Source organism: Schistocerca gregaria, chromosome 6 (genome assembly GCF_023897955.1).
Source record: "Schistocerca gregaria isolate iqSchGreg1 chromosome 6, iqSchGreg1.2, whole genome shotgun sequence".
NCBI lineage: Eukaryota > Metazoa > Arthropoda > Insecta > Orthoptera > Acrididae > Schistocerca > Schistocerca gregaria.
In genome coordinates this window covers 188,691,415-188,709,724 of record NC_064925.1, presented here as the reverse complement: position 1 = coordinate 188,709,724, position 18,310 = coordinate 188,691,415, and the positions used below count along the sequence as shown (strand labels likewise).

The window sequence follows — 18,310 nt, the reverse complement described above, 5'->3', positions numbered from 1 at the left end:
TCGCTTCATATCTGCACCCACTTGTCACAAACTATGCTCTCCATTTACGCAGTTCTCCTCCACTTTCTTTCATTCACAACAGAACATGACAAAACTGGCAATAAACCTATCCCTTACATCACCAATGCACATCTAAAATGTCACTCTAATAACAAGTCAGCAAGCACACCAAAACCACAAGTACATGTCACTAGCACCCCTTCAACACAAATCACAGCCAGGCTAAGCCTAGCACAGGCAAAAGCCTCTTCTCTTCCTCAGTATCACACTCAGCTGTCACAGCATCTCTTGCTACTGTCTCAATCATGTCATTTCATAACACACACCTACTGCCACACACAACATTTGGAAACCTTACACCAACTTTACACAAGATAGCTGCATGTTCCAAATCTTTCTCACTCACATACTTTCACTTAGACTACTGCTTAAATACACTCTAGCGCTCTAAAATTAGCTTGCCTTACCTAATATTTATTTTTCTCTAAAGCCTACAAAGCTTCTGGTGCCTGTAAGCCACTATCACATACTGTCTGCACACAGACCCACTATATTTATCTTTATTCATCTTCATGGCTGCAGCTGATGCCATAATTGTTTGAGCAGCAAAAACAAACATGTGAAGGAAGGTGTATCTTTCATGATTAAGTGTGCAAGCTACCCCTTTACAGGAAGTTTATTTAACATTATGTTTCAAGTAACTTTCCTAGTGGCCTTGCTATCCAGCTGCAGCCTCATAATACAGACTGCAGGTGACACCTCATCAGGTTCTTAACTGAAGCATATCTGCCTGTGTAATAAGCCACTGCCCTTCACCTAAAAACCAACTATTACTGCAAATCTGTGGTGCATCAGCATGTCATGTACAAATTTCACTGGTGTGACCCACAAAGTATTTTCCCACATGTCTGGCAATCTGCCATTACATACAGTTACTTAAATAAATTCCAAAAGTGTCAGCCAATGAATACCACAACACTGAAGTGTTTAGACAGCAGACCACTATGCTAATATTAACATATAGCATTTAGATGTGAGACTCTACTATTTTGACAGCACTTTGAATCCCATCAATGTGATACAAGTCGATGGTGTTCACAATTGCAGCTGATGCACCTCTCATCCTGTGTCTAGGAGAAAGATTGGACAAACTCTGCATGCAATATTCATCATGTTACATACACAGAAGCTCTACCACATAAGCAGATACAGAGCCAGTCAAGACACAAAACACTAGCAAGCTTCAAGATTTCAGGAATAGACAACTACATCACAAACCAGTTTGTGTCACATGACACCAGTAGCTACTCAGTTATTAACTGCTTTCAAATACTAAATCTATCACTCTTTGTTCTGCACTAGCAATTCTTCCTGCAATAACAACATTCACCAACCTGGATTACAGCTGACTGACATTTCACAGGAACATAACTACAGCTACTAACACAATGCTAACCTGGTTTCTCTTACCACATGTCCCCTCGATATTTTAGGCTCATTCACACACCTCAATCACAGTGTTTCACTGTTGTCAAGTAGACCTGCCCTGTGTACACCTGGATCAACACAAATATATCACCTGGTATTGTACTGAAAACGGAACTATGTCCATCATTCCTACTACTATCTCACACAAGTCGCATTAACCCATCCATGCCCTGGTAATGACCTACACTGCTGTGTTTCAAAGTGTGCAATACGAATGCTGTTTTTAATGGTTCGTGAGGCTACTGTGTCTCTTCTTGCAGTCACTATTGTCTTCTGGCGCCATTGGATGAATAGAACCATGCTTGGTCTCTGTGGAGTTCCTCAGTAATTTACATGGTCACAGGCTGTGTCTTCTTGTGTTGTACTTGATGTGTGAGTTAAAAGTTGCATTGCATATGAGCACTCTGTAATTAAATCGATAGGTATCGTAAGAAAGTACCACTGCAAGAGTAATGCAATTTGTGTTAGCAGTGAAGACAGTTTGGCCAAAATATTCGCTTGTTTTGAGAGTCTTGAAGACCTGCTACCTGCTCCAGTCAGAGTCATTTATCCCACACATTAGAGAAGTGTGTTTCATACGTATGCCTATAAGACACTAAACTCGGGATGTGAGAACATGGCGACAATAGCTGCCAACACGTCTTGCTGCCACCTAGCGGCAGCTGTGTGAAACTGCTGCTGCTCTGGGTGGATGGTGCGAGAGCAAACGACTCTACGATCTAAGTTTTACACCCAAAACTGCCAAATCTACAGTTGACAGAGCTGCCACTTACTAAGAACGACACCTCGCAGTAATTAGTTCACAAATTAGCACTCGGCAGGCCTTGTGTTCCTCGCCAGAGCTGTGTAAACCTACGTCCAAGCCGAACCATGTTTGACGCGACGCCATAACTATATATACAATTTCAGAGGGCTCCTCGAATGTACTCGCTTCGGCGGTACATATACTAAAATTGGAACGATACAGAGAAGATTAGCATGGCCCCTGCGCAAGGATGACACGCAAAATCGTGAAGCGTTCCACATTTTTTTTCGCAATCTCACTCTCTCATGCCTCACATCAGCTGCTAATACCATCAGCCAACTACACAAGTTTCGCTTCATATCTGCACCCACTTGTCACAAACTATGCTCTCCATTTACGCAGTTCTCCTCCACTTTCTTTCATTCACAACAGAACATGACAAAACTGGCAATAAACCTATCCCTTACATCACCAATGCACATCTAAAATGTCACTCTAATAACAAGTCAGCAAGCACACCAAAACCACAAGTACATGTCACTAGCACCCCTTCAACACAAATCACAGCCAGGCTAAGCCTAGCACAGGCAAAAGCCTCTTCTCTTCCTCAGTATCACACTCAGCTGTCACAGCATCTCTTGCTACTGTCTCAATCATGTCATTTCATAACACACACCTACTGCCACACACAACATTTGGAAACCTTACACCAACTTTACACAAGATAGCTGCATGTTCCAAATCTTTCTCACTCACATACTTTCACTTAGACTACTGCTTAAATACACTCTAGCGCTCTAAAATTAGCTTGCATTACCTAATATTTATTTTTCTCTAACGCCTACAAAGCTTCTGGTGCCTGTAAGCCACTATCACATACTGTCTGCACACAGACCCACAATATTTATCTTTATTCATCTTCATGGCTGCAGCTGATGCCATAATTGTTTGAGCAGCATAAACAAACATGTGAAGGAAGGTGTATCTTTCATCATTAAGTGTGCAAGCTACCCCTTTACAGGAAGTTTATTTAACATTATGTTTCAAGTAACTTTCCTAGTGGCCTTGCTATCCAGCTGCAGCCTCATAATACAGACTGCAGGTGACACCTCATCAGGTTCTTAACTGAAGCATATCTGCCTGTGTAATAAGCCACTGCCCTTCACCTAAAAACCAACTATTACTGCAAATCTGTGGTGCATCAGCATGTCATGTACAAATTTCACTGGTGTGACCCACAAAGTATTTTCCCACATGTCTGGCAATCTGCCATTACATACAGTTACCTAAATAAATTCCAAAAGTGTCAGCCAATGAATACCACAACACTGAAGTGTTTAGACAGCAGACCAGTATGCTAATATTAACATATAGCATTTAGATGTGAGACTCTACTATTTTGACAGCACTTTGAATCCCATGAATATGATACAAGTCGATGGTGTTCACAATTGCAGCTGATGCACCTCTCATCCTGTGTCTAGGAGAAAGATTGGACAAACTCTGCATGCAATATTCATCATGTTACATACACAGAAGCTCTACCACATAAGCAGATACAGAGCCAGTCAAGACACAAAACACTAGCAAGCTTCAAGATTTCAGGAATAGACAACTACATCACAAACCAGTTTGTGTCACATGACACCAGTAGCTACTCAGTTATTAACTGCTTTCAAATACTAAATCTATCACTCTTTGTTCTGCACTAGCAATTCTTCCTGCAATAACAACATTCACCAACCTGGATTACAGCTGATTGACATTTCACAGGAACATAACTACAGCTACTAACACAATGCTAACCTGGTTTCTCTTACCACATGTCCCCTCGATATTTTAGGCTCATTCACACACCTCAATCACAGTGTTTCACTGTTGTCAAGTAGACCTGCCCTGTGTACACCTGGATCAACACAAATATATCACCTGGTATTGTACTGAAAACGGAACTATGTCCATCATTCCTACTACTATCTCACACAAGTCGCATTAACCCATCCATGCCCTGGTAATGACCTACACTGCTGTGTTTCAAAGTGTGCAATACGAATGCTGTTTTTAATGGTTCGTGAGGCTACTGTGTCTCTTCTTGCAGTCACTATTGTCTTATGGCGCCATTGGATGAATAGAACCATGCTTGGTCTCTGTGGAGTTCCTCAGTAATTTACATGGTCACAGGCTGTGTCTTCTTGTGTTGTACTTGATGTGTGAGTTAAAAGTTGCATTGCATATGAGCACTCTGTAATTAAATCGATAGGTATCGTAAGAAAGTACCACTGCAAGAGTAATGCAATTTGTGTTAGCAGTGAAGACAGTTTGGCCAAAATATTCGCTTGTTTTGAGAGTCTTGAAGACCTGCTACCTGCTCCAGTCAGAGTCATTTATCCCACACATTAGAGAAGTGTGTTTCATACGTATGCCTATAAGACACTAAACTCGGGATGTGAGAACATGGCGACAATAGCTGCCAACACGTCTTGCTGCCGCCTAGCGGCAGCTGTGTGAAACTGCTGCTGCTCTGGGTGGATGGTGCGAGAGCAAACGACTCTACGATCTAAGTTTTACACCCAAAACTGCCAAATCTACAGTTGACAGAGCTGCCACTTACTAAGAACGACACCTCGCAGTAATTAGTTCACAAATTAGCACTCGGCAGGCCTTGTGTTCCTCGCCAGAGCTGTGTAAACCTACGTCCAAGCCGAACCATGTTTGACGCGACGCCATAACTATATATACAATTTCAGAGGGCTCCTCGAATGTACTCGCTTCGGCGGTACATATACTAAAATTGGAACGATACAGAGAAGATTAGCATGGCCCCTGCGCAAGGATGACACGCAAAATCGTGAAGCGTTCCACATTTTTTTTCGCAATCTCACTCTCTCATGCCTCACATCAGCTGCTAATACCATCAGCCAACTACACAAGTTTCGCTTCATATCTGCACCCACTTGTCACAAACTATGCTCTCCATTTACGCAGTTCTCCTCCACTTTCTTTCATTCACAACAGAACATGACAAAACTGGCAATAAACCTATCCCTTACATCACCAATGCACATCTAAAATGTCACTCTAATAACAAGTCAGCAAGCACACCAAAACCACAAGTACATGTCACTAGCACCCCTTCAACACAAATCACAGCCAGGCTAAGCCTAGCACAGGCAAAAGCCTCTTCTCTTCCTCAGTATCACACTCAGCTGTCACAGCATCTCTTGCTACTGTCTCAATCATGTCATTTCATAACACACACCTACTGCCACACACAACATTTGGAAACCTTACACCAACTTTACACAAGATAGCTGCATGTTCCAAATCTTTCTCACTCACATACTTTCACTTAGACTACTGCTTAAATACACTCTAGCGCTCTAAAATTAGCTTGCATTACCTAATATTTATTTTTCTCTAACGCCTACAAAGCTTCTGGTGCCTGTAAGCCACTATCACATACTGTCTGCACACAGACCCACAATATTTATCTTTATTCATCTTCATGGCTGCAGCTGATGCCATAATTGTTTGAGCAGCATAAACAAACATGTGAAGGAAGGTGTATCTTTCATGATTAAGTGTGCAAGCTACCCCTTTACAGGAAGTTTATTTTACATTATGTTTCAAGTAACTTTCCTAGTGGCCTTGCTATCCAGCTGCAGCCTCATAATACAGACTGCAGGTGACACCTCATCAGGTTCTTAACTGAAGCATATCTGCCTGTGTAATAAGCCACTGCCCTTCACCTAAAAACCAACTATTACTGCAAATCTGTGGTGCATCAGCATGTCATGTACAAATTTCACTGGTGTGACCCACAAAGTATTTTCCCACATGTCTGGCAATCTGCCATTACATACAGTTACTTAAATAAATTCCAAAAGTGTCAGCCAATGAATACCACAACACTGAAGTGTTTAGACAGCAGACCAGTATGCTAATATTAACATATAGCATTTAGATGTGAGACTCTACTATTTTGACAGCACTTTGAATCCCATCAATGTGATACAAGTCGATGGTGTTCACAATTGCAGCTGATGCACCTCTCATCCTGTGTCTAGGAGAAAGATTGGACAAACTCTGCATGCAATATTCATCATGTTACATACACAGAAGCTCTACCACATAAGCAGATACAGAGCCAGTCAAGACACAAAACACTAGCAAGCTTCAAGATTTCAGGAATAGACAACTACATCACAAACCAGTTTGTGTCACATGACACCAGTAGCTACTCAGTTATTAACTGCTTTCAAATACTAAATCTATCACTCTTTGTTCTGCACTAGCAATTCTTCCTGCAATAACAACATTCACCAACCTGGATTACAGCTGATTGACATTTCACAGGAACATAACTACAGCTACTAACACAATGCTAACCTGGTTTCTCTTACCACATGTCCCCTCGATATTTTAGGCTCATTCACACACCTCAATCACAGTGTTTCACTGTTGTCAAGTAGACCTGCCCTGTGTACACCTGGATCAACACAAATATATCACCTGGTATTGTACTGAAAACGGAACTATGTCCATCATTCCTACTACTATCTCACACAAGTCGCATTAACCCATCCATGCCCTAGTAATGACCTACACTGCTGTGTTTCAAAGTGTGCAATACGAATGCTGTTTTTAATGGTTTGTGAGGCTACTGTGTCTCTTCTTGCAGTCACTATTGTCTTATGGCGCCATTGGATGAATAGAACCATGCTTGGTCTCTGTGGAGTTCCTCAGTAATTTACATGGTCACAGGCTGTGTCTTCTTGTGTTGTACTTGATGTGTGAGTTAAAAGTTGCATTGCATATGAGCACTCTGTAATTAAATCGATAGGTATCGTAAGAAAGTACCACTGCAAGAGTAATGCAATTTGTGTTAGCAGTGAAGACAGTTTGGCCAAAATATTCGCTTGTTTTGAGAGTCTTGAAGACCTGCTACCTGCTCCAGTCAGAGTCATTTATCCCACACATTAGAGAAGTGTGTTTCATACGTATGCCTATAAGACACTAAACTCGGGATGTGAGAACATGGCGACAATAGCTGCCAACACGTCTTGCTGCCGCCTAGCGGCAGCTGTGTGAAACTGCTGCTGCTCTGGGTGGATGGTGCGAGAGCAAACGACTCTACGATCTAAGTTTTACACCCAAAACTGCCAAATCTACAGTTGACAGAGCTGCCACTTACTAAGAACGACACCTCGCAGTAATTAGTTCACAAATTAGCACTCGGCAGGCCTTGTGTTCCTCGCCAGAGCTGTGTAAACCTACGTCCAAGCCGAACCATGTTTGACGCGACGCCATAACTATATATACAATTTCAGAGGGCTCCTCGAATGTACTCGCTTCGGCGGTACATATACTAAAATTGGAACGATACAGAGAAGATTAGCATGGCCCCTGCGCAAGGATGACACGCAAAATCGTGAAGCGTTCCACATTTTTTTTTCGCAATCTCACTCTCTCATGCCTCACATCAGCTGCTAATACCATCAGCCAACTACACAAGTTTCGCTTCATATCTGCACCCACTTGTCACAAACTATGCTCTCCATTTACGCAGTTCTCCTCCACTTTCTTTCATTCACAACAGAACATGACAAAACTGGCAATAAACCTATCCCTTACATCACCAATGCACATCTAAAATGTCACTCTAATAACAAGTCAGCAAGCACACCAAAACCACAAGTACATGTCACTAGCACCCCTTCAACACAAATCACAGCCAGGCTAAGCCTAGCACAGGCAAAAGCCTCTTCTCTTCCTCAGTATCACACTCAGCTGTCACAGCATCTCTTGCTACTGTCTCAATCATGTCATTTCATAACACACACCTACTGCCACACACAACATTTGGAAACCTTACACCAACTTTACACAAGATAGCTGCATGTTCCAAATCTTTCTCACTCACATACTTTCACTTAGACTACTGCTTAAATACACTCTAGCGCTCTAAAATTAGCTTGCATTACCTAATATTTATTTTTCTCTAACGCCTACAAAGCTTCTGGTGCCTGTAAGCCACTATCACATACTGTCTGCACACAGACCCACAATATTTATCTTTATTCATCTTCATGGCTGCAGCTGATGCCATAATTGTTTGAGCAGCATAAACAAACATGTGAAGGAAGGTGTATCTTTTATGATTAAGTGTGCAAGCTACCCCTTTACAGGAAGTTTATTTAACATTATGTTTCAAGTAACTTTCCTAGTGGCCTTGCTATCCAGCTGCAGCCTCATAATACAGACTGCAGGTGACACCTCATCAGGTTCTTAACTGAAGCATATCTGCCTGTGTAATAAGCCACTGCCCTTCACCTAAAAACCAACTATTACTGCAAATCTGTGGTGCATCAGCATGTCATGTACAAATTTCACTGGTGTGACCCACAAAGTATTTTCCCACATGTCTGGCAATCTGCCATTACATACAGTTACCTAAATAAATTCCAAAAGTGTCAGCCAATGAATACCACAACACTGAAGTGTTTAGACAGCAGACCAGTATGCTAATATTAACATATAGCATTTAGATGTGAGACTCTACTATTTTGACAGCACTTTGAATCCCATGAATATGATACAAGTCGATGGTGTTCACAATTGCAGCTGATGCACCTCTCATCCTGTGTCTAGGAGAAAGATTGGACAAACTCTGCATGCAATATTCATCATGTTACATACACAGAAGCTCTACCACATAAGCAGATACAGAGCCAGTCAAGACACAAAACACTAGCAAGCTTCAAGATTTCAGGAATAGACAACTACATCACAAACCAGTTTGTGTCACATGACACCAGTAGCTACTCAGTTATTAACTGCTTTCAAATACTAAATCTATCACTCTTTGTTCTGCACTAGCAATTCTTCCTGCAATAACAACATTCACCAACCTGGATTACAGCTGATTGACATTTCACAGGAACATAACTACAGCTACTAACACAATGCTAACCTGGTTTCTCTTACCACATGTCCCCTCGATATTTTAGGCTCATTCACACACCTCAATCACAGTGTTTCACTGTTGTCAAGTAGACCTGCCCTGTGTACACCTGGATCAACACAAATATATCACCTGGTATTGTACTGAAAACGGAACTATGTCCATCATTCCTACTACTATCTCACACAAGTCGCATTAACCCATCCATGCCCTGGTAATGACCTACACTGCTGTGTTTCAAAGTGTGCAATACGAATGCTGTTTTTAATGGTTCGTGAGGCTACTGTGTCTCTTCTTGCAGTCACTATTGTCTTCTGGCGCCATTGGATGAATAGAACCATGCTTGGTCTCTGTGGAGTTCCTCAGTAATTTACATGGTCACAGGCTGTGTCTTCTTGTGTTGTACTTGATGTGTGAGTTAAAAGTTGCATTGCATATGAGCACTCTGTAATTAAATCGATAGGTATCGTAAGAAAGTACCACTGCAAGAGTAATGCAATTTGTGTTAGCAGTGAAGACAGTTTGGCCAAAATATTCGCTTGTTTTGAGAGTCTTGAAGACCTGCTACCTGCTCCAGTCAGAGTCATTTATCCCACACATTAGAGAAGTGTGTTTCATACGTATGCCTATAAGACACTAAACTCGGGATGTGAGAACATGGCGACAATAGCTGCCAACACGTCTTGCTGCCGCCTAGCGGCAGCTGTGTGAAACTGCTGCTGCTCTGGGTGGATGGTGCGAGAGCAAACGACTCTACGATCTAAGTTTTACACACAAAACTGCCAAATCTACAGTTGACAGAGCTGCCACTTACTAAGAACGACACCTCGCAGTAATTAGTTCACAAATTAGCACTCGGCAGGCCTTGTGTTCCTCGCCAGAGGATTAGCATGGCCCCTGCGCAAGGATGACACGCAAAATCGTGAAGCGTTCCACATTTTTTTTCGCAATCTCACTCTCTCATGCCTCACATCAGCTGCTAATACCATCAGCCAACTACACAAGTTTCGCTTCATATCTGCACCCACTTGTCACAAACTATGCTCTCCATTTACGCAGTTCTCCTCCACTTTCTTTCATTCACAACAGAACATGACAAAACTGGCAATAAACCTATCCCTTACATCACCAATGCACATCTAAAATGTCACTCTAATAACAAGTCAGCAAGCACACCAAAACCACAAGTACATGTCACTAGCACCCCTTCAACACAAATCACAGCCAGGCTAAGCCTAGCACAGGCAAAAGCCTCTTCTCTTCCTCAGTATCACACTCAGCTGTCACAGCATCTCTTGCTACTGTCTCAATCATGTCATTTCATAACACACACCTACTGCCACACACAACATTTGGAAACCTTACACCAACTTTACACAAGATAGCTGCATGTTCCAAATCTTTCTCACTCACATACTTTCACTTAGACTACTGCTTAAATACACTCTAGCGCTCTAAAATTAGCTTGCATTACCTAATATTTATTTTTCTCTAAAGCCTACAAAGCTTCTGGTGCCTGTAAGCCACTATCACATACTGTCTGCACACAGACCCACAATATTTATCTTTATTCATCTTCATGGCTGCAGCTGATGCCATAATTGTTTGAGCAGCATAAACAAACATGTGAAGGAAGGTGTATCTTTCATGATTAAGTGTGCAAGCTACCCCTTTACAGGAAGTTTATTTAACATTATGTTTCAAGTAACTTTCCTAGTGGCCTTGCTATCCAGCTGCAGCCTCATAATACAGACTGCAGGTGACACCTCATCAGGTTCTTAACTGAAGCATATCTGCCTGTGTAATAAGCCACTGCCCTTCACCTAAAAACCAACTATTACTGCAAATCTGTGGTGCATCAGCATGTCATGTACAAATTTCACTGGTGTGACCCACAAAGTATTTTCCCACATGTCTGGCAATCTGCCATTACATACAGTTACTTAAATAAATTCCAAAAGTGTCAGCCAATGAATACCACAACACTGAAGTGTTTAGACAGCAGACCACTATGCTAATATTAACATATAGCATTTAGATGTGAGACTCTACTATTTTGACAGCACTTTGAATCCCATCAATGTGATACAAGTCGATGGTGTTCACAATTGCAGCTGATGCACCTCTCATCCTGTGTCTAGGAGAAAGATTGGACAAACTCTGCATGCAATATTCATCATGTTACATACACAGAAGCTCTACCACATAAGCAGATACAGAGCCAGTCAAGACACAAAACACTAGCAAGCTTCAAGATTTCAGGAATAGACAACTACATCACAAACCAGTTTGTGTCACATGACACCAGTAGCTACTCAGTTATTAACTGCTTTCAAATACTAAATCTATCACTCTTTGTTCTGCACTAGCAATTCTTCCTGCAATAACAACATTCACCAACCTGGATTACAGCTGATTGACATTTCACAGGAACATAACTACAGCTACTAACACAATGCTAACCTGGTTTCTCTTACCACATGTCCCCTCGATATTTTAGGCTCATTCACACACCTCAATCACAGTGTTTCACTGTTGTCAAGTAGACCTGCCCTGTGTACACCTGGATCAACACAAATATATCACCTGGTATTGTACTGAAAACGGAACTATGTCCATCATTCCTACTACTATCTCACACAAGTCGCATTAACCCATCCATGCCCTGGTAATGACCTACACTGCTGTGTTTCAAAGTGTGCAATACGAATGCTGTTTTTAATGGTTCGTGAGGCTACTGTGTCTCTTCTTGCAGTCACTATTGTCTTCTGGCGCCATTGGATGAATAGAACCATGCTTGGTCTCTGTGGAGTTCCTCAGTAATTTACATGGTCACAGGCTGTGTCTTCTTGTGTTGTACTTGATGTGTGAGTTAAAAGTTGCATTGCATATGAGCACTCTGTAATTAAATCGATAGGTATCGTAAGAAAGTACCACTGCAAGAGTAATGCAATTTGTGTTAGCAGTGAAGACAGTTTGGCCAAAATATTCGCTTGTTTTGAGAGTCTTGAAGACCTGCTACCTGCTCCAGTCAGAGTCATTTATCCCACACATTAGAGAAGTGTGTTTCATACGTATGCCTATAAGACACTAAACTCGGGATGTGAGAACATGGCGACAATAGCTGCCAACACGTCTTGCTGCCGCCTAGCGGCAGCTGTGTGAAACTGCTGCTGCTCTGGGTGGATGGTGCGAGAGCAAACGACTCTACGATCTAAGTTTTACACCCAAAACTGCCAAATCTACAGTTGACAGAGCTGCCACTTACTAAGAACGACACCTCGCAGTAATTAGTTCACAAATTAGCACTCGGCAGGCCTTGTGTTCCTCGCCAGAGCTGTGTAAACCTACGTCCAAGCCGAACCATGTTTGACGCGACGCCATAACTATATATACAATTTCAGAGGGCTCCTCGAATGTACTCGCTTCGGCGGTACATATACTAAAATTGGAACGATACAGAGAAGATTAGCATGGCCCCTGCGCAAGGATGACACGCAAAATCGTGAAGCGTTCCACATTTTTTTTCGCAATCTCACTCTCTCATGCCTCACATCAGCTGCTAATACCATCAGCCAACTACACAAGTTTCGCTTCATATCTGCACCCACTTGTCACAAACTATGCTCTCCATTTACGCAGTTCTCCTCCACTTTCTTTCATTCACAACAGAACATGACAAAACTGGCAATAAACCTATCCCTTACATCACCAATGCACATCTAAAATGTCACTCTAATAACAAGTCAGCAAGCACACCAAAACCACAAGTACATGTCACTAGCACCCCTTCAACACAAATCACAGCCAGGCTAAGCCTAGCACAGGCAAAAGCCTCTTCTCTTCCTCAGTATCACACTCAGCTGTCACAGCATCTCTTGCTACTGTCTCAATCATGTCATTTCATAACACACACCTACTGCCACACACAACATTTGGAAACCTTACACCAACTTTACACAAGATAGCTGCATGTTCCAAATCTTTCTCACTCACATACTTTCACTTAGACTACTGCTTAAATACACTCTAGCGCTCTAAAATTAGCTTGCATTACCTAATATTTATTTTTCTCTAAAGCCTACAAAGCTTCTGGTGCCTGTAAGCCACTATCACATACTGTCTGCACACAGACCCACAATATTTATCTTTATTCATCTTCATGGCTGCAGCTGATGCCATAATTGTTTGAGCAGCATAAACAAACATGTGAAGGAAGGTGTATCTTTCATGATTAAGTGTGCAAGCTACCCCTTTACAGGAAGTTTATTTAACATTATGTTTCAAGTAACTTTCCTAGTGGCCTTGCTATCCAGCTGCAGCCTCATAATACAGACTGCAGGTGACACCTCATCAGGTTCTTAACTGAAGCATATCTGCCTGTGTAATAAGCCACTGCCCTTCACCTAAAAACCAACTATTACTGCAAATCTGTGGTGCATCAGCATGTCATGTACAAATTTCACTGGTGTGACCCACAAAGTATTTTCCCACATGTCTGGCAATCTGCCATTACATACAGTTACTTAAATAAATTCCAAAAGTGTCAGCCAATGAATACCACAACACTGAAGTGTTTAGACAGCAGACCAGTATGCTAATATTAACATATAGCATTTAGATGTGAGACTCTACTATTTTGACAGCACTTTGAATCCCATCAATGTGATACAAGTCGATGGTGTTCACAATTGCAGCTGATGCACCTCTCATCCTGTGTCTAGGAGAAAGATTGCACAAACTCTGCATGCAATATTCATCATGTTACATACACAGAAGCTCTACCACATAAGCAGATACAGAGCCAGTCAAGACACAAAACACTAGCAAGCTTCAAGATTTCAGGAATAGACAACTACATCACAAACCAGTTTGTGTCACATGACACCAGTAGCTACTCAGTTATTAACTGCTTTCAAATACTAAATCTATCACTCTTTGTTCTGCACTAGCAATTCTTCCTGCAATAACAACATTCACCAACCTGGATTACAGCTGATTGACATTTCACAGGAACATAACTACAGCTACTAACACAATGCTAACCTGGTTTCTCTTACCACATGTCCCCTCGATATTTTAGGCTCATTCACACACCTCAATCACAGTGTTTCACTGTTGTCAAGTAGACCTGCCCTGTGTACACCTGGATCAACACAAATATATCACCTGGTATTGTACTGAAAACGGAACTATGTCCATCATTCCTACTACTATCTCACACAAGTCGCATTAACCCATCCATGCCCTAGTAATGACCTACACTGCTGTGTTTCAAAGTGTGCAATACGAATGCTGTTTTTAATGGTTCGTGAGGCTACTGTGTCTCTTCTTGCAGTCACTATTGTCTTATGGCGCCATTGGATGAATAGAACCATGCTTGGTCTCTGTGGAGTTCCTCAGTAATTTACATGGTCACAGGCTGTGTCTTCTTGTGTTGTACTTGATGTGTGAGTTAAAAGTTGCATTGCATATGAGCACTCTGTAATTAAATCGATAGGTATCGTAAGAAAGTACCACTGCAAGAGTAATGCAATTTGTGTTAGCAGTGAAGACAGTTTGGCCAAAATATTCGCTTGTTTTGAGAGTCTTGAAGACCTGCTACCTGCTCCAGTCAGAGTCATTTATCCCACACATTAGAGAAGTGTGTTTCATACGTATGCCTATAAGACACTAAACTCGGGATGTGAGAACATGGCGACAATAGCTGCCAACACGTCTTGCTGCCGCCTAGCGGCAGCTGTATGAAACTGCTGCTGCTCTGGGTGGATGGTGCGAGAGCAAACGACTCTACGATCTAAGTTTTACACCCAAAACTGCCAAATCTACAGTTGACAGAGCTGCCACTTACTAAGAACGACACCTCGCAGTAATTAGTTCACAAATTAGCACTCGGCAGGCCTTGTGTTCCTCGCCAGAGCTGTGTAAACCTACGTCCAAGCCGAACCATGTTTGACGCGACGCCATAACTATATATACAATTTCAGAGGGCTCCTCGAATGTACTCGCTTCGGCGGTACATATACTAAAATTGGAACGATACAGAGAAGATTAGCATGGCCCCTGCGCAAGGATGACACGCAAAATCGTGAAGCGTTCCACATTTTTTTTCGCAATCTCACTCTCTCATGCCTCACATCAGCTGCTAATACCATCAGCCAACTACACAAGTTTCGCTTCATATCTGCACCCACTTGTCACAAACTATGCTCTCCATTTACGCAGTTCTCCTCCACTTTCTTTCATTCACAACAGAACATGACAAAACTGGCAATAAACCTATCCCTTACATCACCAATGCACATCTAAAATGTCACTCTAATAACAAGTCAGCAAGCACACCAAAACCACAAGTACATGTCACTAGCACCCCTTCAACACAAATCACAGCCAGGCTAAGCCTAGCACAGGCAAAAGCCTCTTCTCTTCCTCAGTATCACACTCAGCTGTCACAGCATCTCTTGCTACTGTCTCAATCATGTCATTTCATAACACACACCTACTGCCACACACAACATTTGGAAACCTTACACCAACTTTACACAAGATAGCTGCATGTTCCAAATCTTTCTCACTCACATACTTTCACTTAGACTACTGCTTAAATACACTCTAGCGCTCTAAAATTAGCTTGCATTACCTAATATTTATTTTTCTCTAACGCCTACAAAGCTTCTGGTGCCTGTAAGCCACTATCACATACTGTCTGCACACAGACCCACAATATTTATCTTTATTCATCTTCATGGCTGCAGCTGATGCCATAATTGTTTGAGCAGCATAAACAAACATGTGAAGGAAGGTGTATCTTTCATCATTAAGTGTGCAAGCTACCCCTTTACAGGAAGTTTATTTAACATTATGTTTCAAGTAACTTTCCTAGTGGCCTTGCTATCCAGCTGCAGCCTCATAATACAGACTGCAGGTGACACCTCATCAGGTTCTTAACTGAAGCATATCTGCCTGTGTAATAAGCCACTGCCCTTCACCTAAAAACCAACTATTACTGCAAATCTGTGGTGCATCAGCATGTCATGTACAAATTTCACTGGTGTGACCCACAAAGTATTTTCCCACATGTCTGGCAATCTGCCATTACATACAGTTACCTAAATAAATTCCAAAAGTGTCAGCCAATGAATACCACAACACTGAAGTGTTTAGACAGCAGACCAGTATGCTAATATTAACATATAGCATTTAGATGTGAGACTCTACTATTTTGACAGCACTTTGAATCCCATGAATATGATACAAGTCGATGGTGTTCACAATTGCAGCTGATGCACCTCTCATCCTGTGTCTAGGAGAAAGATTGGACAAACTCTGCATGCAATATTCATCATGTTACATACACAGAAGCTCTACCACATAAGCAGATACAGAGCCAGTCAAGACACAAAACACTAGCAAGCTTCAAGATTTCAGGAATAGACAACTACATCACAAACCAGTTTGTGTCACATGACACCAGTAGCTACTCAGTTATTAACTGCTTTCAAATACTAAATCTATCACTCTTTGTTCTGCACTAGCAATTCTTCCTGCAATAACAACATTCACCAACCTGGATTACAGCTGATTGACATTTCACAGGAACATAACTACAGCTACTAACACAATGCTAACCTGGTTTCTCTTACCACATGTCCCCTCGATATTTTAGGCTCATTCACACACCTCAATCACAGTGTTTCACTGTTGTCAAGTAGACCTGCCCTGTGTACACCTGGATCAACACAAATATATCACCTGGTATTGTACTGAAAACGGAACTATGTCCATCATTCCTACTACTATCTCACACAAGTCGCATTAACCCATCCATGCCCTGGTAATGACCTACACTGCTGTGTTTCAAAGTGTGCAATACGAATGCTGTTTTTAATGGTTCGTGAGGCTACTGTGTCTCTTCTTGCAGTCACTATTGTCTTCTGGCGCCATTGGATGAATAGAACCATGCTTGGTCTCTGTGGAGTTCCTCAGTAATTTACATGGTCACAGGCTGTGTCTTCTTGTGTTGTACTTGATGTGTGAGTTAAAAGTTGCATTGCATATGAGCACTCTGTAATTAAATCGATAGGTATCGTAAGAAAGTACCACTGCAAGAGTAATGCAATTTGTGTTAGCAGTGAAGACAGTTTGGCCAAAATATTCGCTTGTTTTGAGAGTCTTGAAGACCTGCTACCTGCTCCAGTCAGAGTCATTTATCCCACACATTAGAGAAGTGTGTTTCATACGTATGCCTATAAGACACTAAACTCGGGATGTGAGAACATGGCGACAATAGCTGCCAACACGTCTTGCTGCCGCCTAGCGGCAGCTGTGTGAAACTGCTGCTGCTCTGGGTGGATGGTGCGAGAGCAAACGACTCTACGATCTAAGTTTTACACCCAAAACTGCCAAATCTACAGTTGACAGAGCTGCCACTTACTAAGAACGACACCTCGCAGTAATTAGTTCACAAATTAGCACTCGGCAGGCCTTGTGTTCCTCGCCAGAGCTGTGTAAACCTACGTCCAAGCCGAACCATGTTTGACGCGACGCCATAACTATATATACAATTTCAGAGGGCTCCTCGAATGTACTCGCTTCGGCGGTACATATACTAAAATTGGAACGATACAGAGAAGATTAGCATGGCCCCTGCGCAAGGATGACACGCAAAATCGTGAAGCGTTCCACATTTTTTTTCGCAATCTCACTCTCTCATGCCTCACATCAGCTGCTAATACCATCAGCCAACTACACAAGTTTCGCTTCATATCTGCACCCACTTGTCACAAACTATGCTCTCCATTTACGCAGTTCTCCTCCACTTTCTTTCATTCACAACAGAACATGACAAAACTGGCAATAAACCTATCCCTTACATCACCAATGCACATCTAAAATGTCACTCTAATAACAAGTCAGCAAGCACACCAAAACCACAAGTACATGTCACTAGCACCCCTTCAACACAAATCACAGCCAGGCTAAGCCTAGCACAGGCAAAAGCCTCTTCTCTTCCTCAGTATCACACTCAGCTGTCACAGCATCTCTTGCTACTGTCTCAATCATGTCATTTCATAACACACACCTACTGCCACACACAACATTTGGAAACCTTA

General features: G+C 42.0%; 6 non-coding genes and 1 pseudogene across 6 annotated transcripts; all 7 read left to right on the top strand.

Moving 5' to 3' along the window:
• Window positions 1-2,411: 2,411 nt before the first annotated feature.
• On the top strand, window positions 2,412-2,518 carry LOC126279589 (U6 spliceosomal RNA). The gene has a single exon (XR_007551059.1). It is a non-coding gene; the product is annotated as a U6 spliceosomal RNA (small nuclear RNA).
• Window positions 2,519-4,994: 2,476 nt separating this feature from the next.
• LOC126279588 (U6 spliceosomal RNA) lies at window positions 4,995-5,101 on the top strand. Its single transcript, XR_007551058.1, has one exon. It is a non-coding gene; the product is annotated as a U6 spliceosomal RNA (small nuclear RNA).
• Window positions 5,102-7,577: 2,476 nt separating this feature from the next.
• On the top strand, window positions 7,578-7,684 carry LOC126279587 (U6 spliceosomal RNA). The gene has a single exon (XR_007551057.1). It is a non-coding gene; the product is annotated as a U6 spliceosomal RNA (small nuclear RNA).
• Window positions 7,685-10,075: 2,391 nt separating this feature from the next.
• Window positions 10,076-10,139, top strand: LOC126279753 (U6 spliceosomal RNA; annotated as a pseudogene).
• Window positions 10,140-12,615: 2,476 nt separating this feature from the next.
• On the top strand, window positions 12,616-12,722 carry LOC126279586 (U6 spliceosomal RNA). Its single transcript, XR_007551056.1, has one exon. It is a non-coding gene; the product is annotated as a U6 spliceosomal RNA (small nuclear RNA).
• Window positions 12,723-15,198: 2,476 nt separating this feature from the next.
• LOC126279584 (U6 spliceosomal RNA) lies at window positions 15,199-15,305 on the top strand. The gene has a single exon (XR_007551055.1). It is a non-coding gene; the product is annotated as a U6 spliceosomal RNA (small nuclear RNA).
• A 2,476-nt stretch (window positions 15,306-17,781) lies between these two features.
• LOC126279583 (U6 spliceosomal RNA) lies at window positions 17,782-17,888 on the top strand. Its single transcript, XR_007551054.1, has one exon. It is a non-coding gene; the product is annotated as a U6 spliceosomal RNA (small nuclear RNA).
• The last annotated feature ends 422 nt before the right edge of the window (window positions 17,889-18,310 follow it).